Source organism: Oryx dammah, unplaced genomic scaffold, assembly GCF_014754425.2.
Source record: "Oryx dammah isolate SB20612 unplaced genomic scaffold, SCBI_Odam_1.1 HiC_scaffold_21, whole genome shotgun sequence".
In the NCBI taxonomy this organism is placed as follows: Eukaryota; Metazoa; Chordata; class Mammalia; order Artiodactyla; family Bovidae; genus Oryx; species Oryx dammah.
This window is the reverse complement of record NW_024070205.1, coordinates 11575490-11584836: the sequence shown is the minus strand read 5'-3', so window position 1 is coordinate 11584836 and position 9347 is coordinate 11575490. Positions and strand designations below refer to the sequence as shown.

General features: G+C 38.2%; 1 non-coding gene across 1 annotated transcript; it reads right to left on the bottom strand.

Moving 5' to 3' along the window:
- Nucleotides 1–8793: 8793 nt before the first annotated feature.
- On the bottom strand, nt 8794–8866 carry TRNAG-CCC. The gene has a single exon. It is a non-coding gene; the product is annotated as a tRNA-Gly (tRNA).
- Between the last annotated feature and the right edge of the window lie 481 nt (nt 8867–9347).

Sequence of the window (9347 nt, the reverse complement as noted above, 5' to 3'; positions counted from 1 at the left end):
CATGACCACTGGAAAAACCATAGCCTTGACTAGACGGACCTTTGTTGGCAAAGTAATGTCTCTGCTTTTCAATATGCTATCTAGGTTGGTCATAACTTTTCTTCCAAGTAGTAAGTGTCTTTTAATTTCATGGCTGCAGTCACCATCTGCAGTGATTTTGGAGCCCCCAAAAATAAAGTCTGACACTGTTTCCCCATCTATTTGCCATGAAGTGATGGGACCGGATGCCATGATCTTTGTTTTCTGATGTGGAGCTTTAAGCCAACTTTTTCACTCTCCTCTTTCATTTTCATCAAGAGGCTTTTTAGTTCCTCTTCACTTTCTGCCATAAGGGTGGTGTCATCTGTGTATCTGAGGTTATTAATATTTCTCCCAGCAATCTTGATTCCAGCTTGTGCTTCTTCCAGTCCAGCGTTTCTCATGATGTACTCTGCATAGAAGTTAAATAAGCATGGTGACAATATACAGCTTTGACGTACTCCTTTTCCTATTTGGAACCAGTCTGTTGTTCCATGTCCAGTTCTAACTGTTGCTTCCTGACCTGCCTACAGATTTCTCAGGAGGCAGGTCAGGTGGTCTGGTATTCCCATCTCTTTCAGAATTTTCCAGTTTATTGTGATCCACACAATCAAAGGCTTTGGCATAGTCAATAAAGCAGAATAGATGTTTTTCTGGAACTCTCTTGCTTTTCCAATGATCCAGCGAATGTTGGCAATTTGATCTCTGGTTCCTCTGCCTTTTCTAAAACCAGCTTGAACATCTGGAAGTTCATGGTTCACGTACTGCTGAAGCCTGGCTTGGAGAATTTTGAGCATTACTTTACTAGCGTGTGAGATGAGAGCAATTGTGTGGTAGTTTGAGCATTCTTTGGCATTGCCTTTCTTTGGGATTGGAATGAAAACCGATCTTTTCCAGTCCTGTGGCCACTGCTGAGTTTTCCAAATTTGCTGGCATATTGAGTGCAGCACTTTCACAGCATCATCTTTCAGGATTTGAAACAGCTCAACTGGAATTCCATCACCTCCACTAGCTTTGTTCGTAGTGATGCTTTCTAAGGCCCACTTGACTTCACATTCCAGGATGTCTGGCTCTGGGTGAGTGATCACACCATCGTGATTATCCATGTCTCGAAGATCTTTTTTGTACAGTTCTTCTCTGTATTCTTGCCACCTCTTCTTAATATCTTCTGCTTCTGTTAGGTCCATACCATTTCTGTCCTTTATTGAGCCCATCTTTATACGAAAAGTTCCCTTGGTGTCTCTAATTTTCTTGAAGAGATCTCTAGTCTTTTCCATTCTGTTGTTTTCCTCTATTTCTTTGCACTGATCACTGAAGAAGGCATTCTTATCTGCTCTTGCTATTCTTTGGAACTCTGCATTCAGATGCTTATATCTTTCCTTTTCTCCTTTGCTTTTCGCTTCTCTTCTTTTCACAGCTATTTGCAAGGCCTCCCCAGACAGCTATTTTGCTTTTTTGCATTTCTTTTCCATGGGGATGGTCTTGATCCCTGTCTCCTGTACAATGTCACGAACCTCATTCCATAGTTCATCAGGTGCTATCAGATCTAGGCCCTTAAATCTATTTCTCACTTCCACTGTATAATCATAAGGGATTTGATTTAGGTCATACCTGAATGGTCTAGTGGTTGTCCCTACTTTCTTCAATTTAAGTCTGAATTTGGCAATAAGGAGTTCATGATCTGAGCCACAGTCAGCTCCTGGTCTTGTTTTTGCTGACTGTATAGAGCTTCTCCATCTTTGGCTACCTTTCTTATTTATTTATTCATTTATTCAGGAAATATGTATTGAATGTTCACTGTGTTTCAGACACCGATCACAGTGCTTGAGATACGCAAGTGGACAAACCAAGATCCCTAAACACAAGGCACTTATCTTCTGGCAGGAGAGAGAGATAATAAACATGATAACTAAGTAACTTGCAGAGAATATTACTGATCATTGCCAAGGAAAAGTAGAAAGGAAAACAACTGTGGCAGGAAATTGGAATAGATGGTTGCAGAGAAGAGGGCTTGTGATTTTAAATAGGATCCCTAGGGTGGGTTTCACTCAAATATGACCTCATGATGATCTAGAAGGAAAGTGGAAGAGAACAGGGAAGAAAGACTGTCTAAGGTGAGGGTGTGCCCAGTGTGGCCGGAGCTGAGTGATAAGGGGTGGACACATAGAAAGACATGAAATCACAGAGGAAGTAGAGGGCTATTAATAGAGGTCATTGTGAAGGTGCTGTTTTTCATGCTGAGTAAAAATAGAAAGCTTTGGGTGATTTTGAGGGGAGTAGTGACATGATGTAACTTAACATTTAAAAGGAGTTATCTTGAAGTTACAAGATAAAGGTGGGAGCAAGTTTCCAAGTCAGGAGCTATTGCCACGATCCAATCAAGAGGTGACAGGGACTCTGCATAGGCTAATAGAATTCGTGGTAGAGAGATGTCATCAGATTCTGGGTATGTTTTAAAGTGCGAGCCAACAGGAAAGATTATTGATAAGTCAGAATGTGGTGTTTGGGAGAAAGAGATGAGTCAATGGTGACTCAGTGTTTTGTCCTGAGCCGCTGGAAAGATGAAGTTGTCTTCCATCAAGATAAGGAAGACAAGTCAAACAGATTTTGAGGGGGAAGAGCGAGAGTTGTTTTGGATGTGCTGAGCTTAAACTATTAGACATCCAGATGGAGATGTCAAAGAGGTATTTGGAGACAGAAGTTGTGAGATTGGAGAGAGGTCAAGGGTGAGGTTTTAAAGCTGTTCATAATTCATGTACAGATGTTATTTAAAGCCATGAACCTGGATATGATCACCAAGATAGTGAGTGTGGATAAAGACAAGAAGAATATTAAGGACTATGCCCTTGGAATTATTCTGTTTTATGTGTTTATAATTATTTTGTCCTCATTTTATTTAAAAAGTTATTACACATCGCAAACTAAAAGGGAAAATTGACAGTTACTTAAATTACTGAAGATAGTCCATCAAATAATTAAATTTGCAAAATATATTAATTTGCCTCCATTATCTGGTTTTATTTTCTATAAATGTCTGCATTATTCAAGCACTAGGACAGCTAAAATTTGAGCTGCTTTATCCTAGTGTTATTTAATCAATAATACATTAATCTCTGGGACAATAGAGATCAAAAATGCTTTCAAGTAAATCTTGAGGTGGCGTGATTCTCATGAGTATGTTTTCTTAATGTAAATAAAATGTTTTGTTGAAATATGATGATCATTTCCTAGTTTTCTAATGCTTCTGCCTTGACAGTTCTTATTGTAATGGTATAGTAAATGGCTTCTAAAAGTTTTGCCCAAGCAAAACTGTTAGTACTGGTCAAGAGGAGGCAGGGGCAGGAAAATGCTTTCTCTAGGCAAAGACAAAAACATGTAAATATATTTGTTGTTTCATCTTGTAAAGATAATTTGTGAAGATAAGTTCACTTAACTACAAATAAGCCCATGCCATAAATGTATTTTGTCAAGATTTGAATTTTTAATATCAGAACCATTTTTATACTATCTTTATAGTTAAGTGAATGTGGACAAGCTCAGAAGCGTTTTGTTTTTTTCATAATGAACTATATAATAGTGGTTAGGCAATCTAGAAATGCGGGCACATGATCATCTTTATTAGTAAAGAAAACTCAAATTCAACCAACTTTCAGAATAAAGGTGTTTACTGACCCATATACAGTAGAAAATAGGGAGGTAGTCAGGCTTCTGGGTTTGTTTATCAAGAGTCTAAATTTTTGGCTCTCTGCTCTGGCTGTCCAATGTGTTGTATTCAGTCCAAAGCTGGCTTTCTTGACAGGCCTAGGGAGGCTGCCGAAAGAGCCAGGCTATTTGCTTTCTTGAAAATGCCCCAGGAGAAGGAATGCTTTCTTCAGTTAGCAGGCAAGTGATCCGAGCTTAGTGCCAGTGCTTGTGGCCAGCAGAGTGCCATGTGCTGACGGTCTTAAAGCCTGGGTCACTCAGTAACCCAAAGATCGGATTGCCTTAACTTACTTACATCTTTGGAGATTTCAGTGGAGCCTGTGCCCTTGGAAGTATGTGGACTGCTACACAGCAGGGGCAGGGTGGCACGTTGTGGGGGAAACAGTCATCATAGAAAGTCCATGAGATCCAAACTTGACTGGCGCTCCACTTGGATTTGCTGTTGAGACTCAGCTGCCTAATCCTGACCATTTTCTCTTGCTGAGAGACTTTCTCCACATGGTAGTGATAGAAAACCAACTATTGATATATCTAGTTAAGAAAATGTTTAACTAGAACTCAGAGGACCTGGGCAAGAGGAAAACTTTTACTTTTCCTCATTTACTAGTCAATAGAAACAGTTGGCTTGAGTTGGGAAGATCCTCTGGAGACGGAAATGGCAACCCACTCCAGTACTCTTGCCTGGAAAATCCCATGGATGGAGGGGTCGCAAAGAGTCAGACACTACTGAGCGACTTCACTTTCACTTTATAAGCAGTTGATGCCTTTTTGGATCTCTAGAGAATCTCTTCATCGCATCTATAATGTCCTTTCTTTCCTGTTACTAGAGCAACAGATATATAAAATCCTTTTTATATGAGTACTTCTCTGTTACTAATGTTTAACAAATTTTTGTGACAAAACGTATTTCTAATGCCTTAAGTTTTCTTCATATGAGTGATTTGGAGAAAGACCTCATATTTATATCACAGTTTAATGGGAGACAGGTGAATTCAGCTAGTTGATGAACTGAACATTTGTGATTACCACTTCCTCCTAAAATGATGCCAAAATAAAAAAATAAAGGTTTTTTTTAAAGGCATAGATCATCAAGAACAAAGAGAACATGAGAGCAGGTAAGAACAACAATACCATGATATTGGAAGTTGGAAAGGCAACGGACAGATATTAGACATGAAAGCTAGCAGTGAAAAAGCACAGAAGCAACTGGATTTGAACTTCCAAACCACAAAAGGCTCAGGAGTACAAGGGTCTTTGAAAGTGAAGGTGTAGATGGGACTGAGACCGGAATTGCTCACAAGGCTGTTAAAGAATCAGTTAGGCCCCAGATCAGTATTCTTATACTGGCAATTGCTCCCTTCTCCATTCCTCACACCACAATATGAAGGGAAGGTATTTTTTTCTGGAGGGGTGAACCCAAGGAACTCTGGACTGGGGAACAGCAGCACAGCTGAGGGAAAGAGTAACCTCTAAAAACAAGATGATTAGAATGGATCATAAAAAGGGGAGAATCTCAACTTTATCCCCTCAATAGGCTTCCAAAATGCCAGAAATGAGGCAGGAGATTGGAATCCTTTCTCTGAGTAATCTGACTAGCCTAAGAGCACAGACTCCAAAGTACATACAGCATCCAGGAATGACAAGGCCAAGCAAAATTATCTTAGAGTGAAGTCCATCATTCATGAAACCTCACTCTCTTAGAGCTTCCAATTCATTTTCTCTAGTTCTCCCTTATGAGCAGATATATCCAAGGAAAACTCCTAACTGGAAAGACAGACCAAATAACTGAAAAAGGAATTTGGAGGAAATAGAGACCATGTGTAGAGAAGAAAATTGTGAGGAGAAAAATTAGCCTCAAAAATATGAGAAGTTATACCTATGAAACAAGAACATGATGCTATAAAACAAGAACATTCAGAAACTATAGAAGAATACTTGAAGTTAAAAGTATGATTGCAGAAATAAAGGAGAAAGATGAAACAGTGGAAATTGTTTAATAAAGTAGAACAACTTAATAAATATAAGACATAGAATTTTTTTAATTTAAAAGTTTGAATCCATCTAGGAATTCCTGTATTTAAGTAATAGGAGTTCCAGAAAGAGAAAATAAACAAGCATAAGCAATAGAAATCACTAGAAAAATAATTCATGAAATTTTCTATTACTAACTGAATGAACCCACCAAGAGCCTCAAGAAATGGATGAAAATAGATTTATCTATATTATGAGAGATCACCATAAAGTTTTAGTACACTAGAGACAAAGAGAATGTCATAAAGCTTTGAGAGAGTGGAAGGTGGGGGTCAAGTCACATACTAAGGATGTTGGTAGCATTTGAGTTAGCAACAACACTAGAAGCTAGAAGAGAATTGGAATAATGTTGTAAAAATTGAGGGTAAATGCCTTCCAACCTGAAATTTTATATCCTGTCAAAGTATCACCTGAAGATATTTCTTGACATGCAAGGTCTCCAAAAATATGACTCCTATGAATCTGTTTCACAGAACTAACTAGAGGATGTGTTATACCAAAATGAGGAAATAAATCAAGGTGAATGATATGGTATGAGGTACATATATACAAGGAGAAAGAACTTTCCTAGAATGCTAGTGATGGAGGATAATAGGGTATCAGCTGCACAGTAAACCTCAGAGCACACAGTTCAGACTGGAACTAATCAAATGAAACTGGGAATATTCCTGATCTTGATTTCTTTCAGAGATTTATACTTTTAGAGAACAAGTTGTGGATGAACCTGTGACAAGCATTTAGAAAACAAGACAAATGAAAAAATAAAACATATTCAAAAAGTAATCATAATATTATATATTGGTGCAAAAGTTATATTATTAGTATATTACATTCCATATTTTGTTGACTCTCAGACTATAATAAAATGCACCAACATTTTAGACTACTAAGAAAGAAAAATCTCTGTAATCAAATGATGACAAATCACTTAATGTTAGTCTTGCATGATGTATTAATAAATGACATCAATCTCTTTTTGCTTTGAAACTTTTTTCTTCTGTATAGATGGATTTGGTGTATTTTCCTGTCTTCAGTTGCATTGCTGTGATAAGGTACCTTTTCCATATTCTTATTAACCAACATAACACGGTTTCTCTACCTTAGGCATCTTTCTTAGATCTACATGAAGAACTTAGTTATGCTTTGTAAGAAAATGAATTGTTATCATTCTTCCACTGAGATATTTGCTTTACTAATAACATATTTATGCCCCACTACTCTAGGTTTTTTTTTCTTTTAAGGTACACAATTACTTAGTGTATGAATTCAATTCATAGTGTAATAGTTTGAAGATGTTTTGTATGGCTGTTAAACTCAGCATGTGTAGTGCCTGACGTGTACAAACCCAACTGAAGTGGTAACATTATTAACCTCTTTGACCAGACTTGTACATACACAATGGCAGCTACAATACAACAGAATATTGTCTGGCTAACCAGACAATAAATGAAAGACACACCCAGACTTCAGAGATGTTAAAATGTGAGAAAAAAATTATCTAGTAAAGTAGCACATCTATGATTAGGATAAGCATAGTAATAATACTGTAAACATTGAATATAAACTAATCAAAAGTTAAGATATAACAATATTGAAGAATTGGGGAGGGAATATATATACACACACATGATTACATATGATGGTGGTGGGTGCAACGTTGTTGAAGGAAAGTTAAATCCTGAATCTTTATAGTGAGAAGACAATTATTTATGCCCAGTCTTAAAAATTTATGAGTTACATATAAACTTGCTGTTGAAAGATGATATTAATATGTATTAGCTAAAAGAACAGTCAAAACCTTTGACTGTGTGGATCACAATAAACTGTGGAAAATTCTGAAAGAGATGGGAATACCAGACCACCTGACCTGCCTCTTGAGAAACCTATATGCAGGTCAGGAAGCAACAGCTAGAACTGGACATGGAACAACAGACTGGTTCCAAATAGGAAAAGGAGTACGTCAAGGCTGTATATTTTCATCCTGCTTATTTAACTTATATGCAGAGTACATCACGAGAAACGCTGGACTGGAAGAAGCACAAGCTGGAATCAAGATTGCTGGGAGAAATATCAATAACCTCAGATACACAGATGACACCACCCTTATGGCGGAAAGTGAAGAGGAACTAAAAAGCCTCTTGATGAAAGTGAAAGAGGAGAGTGGAAAAGTTGGCTTAAAGCTCAACATTCAGAAAACGAAGATCATGGCATCTGGTCCCATCACTTCATGGGAAATAGATGGGGAAACAGTGGAAACAGGTTCAGACTTTATTTTGGGGGGCTCGAAAATCACTGCAGATGGTGACTGCAGCCATGAAATTAAAAGACGCTTACTCCTTGGAAGAAAAGTTATGACCAACCTAGATAGCATATTGAAAAGCAGAGACATTACTTTGCCAACAAAAGTCCGTCTAGTCAAGGCTATGGTTTTTCCAGTAGTCATGTATAGATGTGAGAGTTGGACTGTGAAGAAAGCTGAGCACTGAAGAATTGATGCTTTTGAACTGTGGTGTTGGAAAAGACTCTTGAGAGTCCCTTGGACTGCAAGGAGATCCAACCAGTCCATTCTAAAGGAGATCAGTCCTGGGTGTTCTTTGGAAGGAATGATGCTAAAGCTGAAACTCCAGTACTTTGGCCACCTCATGCGAAGAGTTGACTCACTGGAAAAGACTCTAATGCTGGGAGAGATTCGGGGCAGGAGGAGAAGGGGACGACAGAGGATGAGATGGCTGGATGGCATCATTGACTCGATGGACATGAGTCTGAGTGAACTCCGGGAGTTGGTGATGGAAAGTGAGGCCTGGAGTGCTGTGACTCATGGGGTTGCAAAGAGTCGAACACGACTGAGTGACTGAACTGAAATGAACTGAAATGAACTGAGAGAGTTGCCTCTAGATTGCAGTTCTGGGTCAGGGGATTATTAAAAAATTATTTATGTATGTATGTATTTATTTGACTGTACTGGGTGGTAGTTGCCACACACAGAATCTTCAATTTTCATTGCAACATGCAGGATCTTCAGTTGCAACATGTGAGATCTAGTTTCCTGACCAGGGATTGAACCCAGGCCCTCTGCATTGGGAGCACAGAGTTTTAGCCACTGAACTACCAGGAAAGAAGGGACTTTAAAAAATATATAATGCTTTGTACTATTTGAAATATTAAACTATGTATATATGCATGCTAAGTCACTTCAGTTGTGTCCGACTCTTTGTGACCCCAGGTACTGCAGGCTCCTCTGTCCATGGGATTTCCCAGGCAAGAATACTGGAGCAGGTTGCCATTTCCTTCTCCAGCGTGTATGTAACTTTGATAAATATAAAATTTAAATTTGAAATAAATCAGTGGCAACACAAAGATTACTAGCATAATTTTCCATTCTTAGCAAACTATTTTGAAGCTTACAAGTCTTATTTGCTATTTTAAAAATCTCAGGAATAATTTTCTAGTGGCAAACATATATAACAAATGTGGTATAGAGAGTACACTGTAGGCCTATTACTCTTATGGAGTTGGACTGAACTAAGAGAGAGATCCCCTGTGTTGATACTGAAAGTGAATGTTTGTATTTTGGTTCAGGTATAATCTTACCCCAA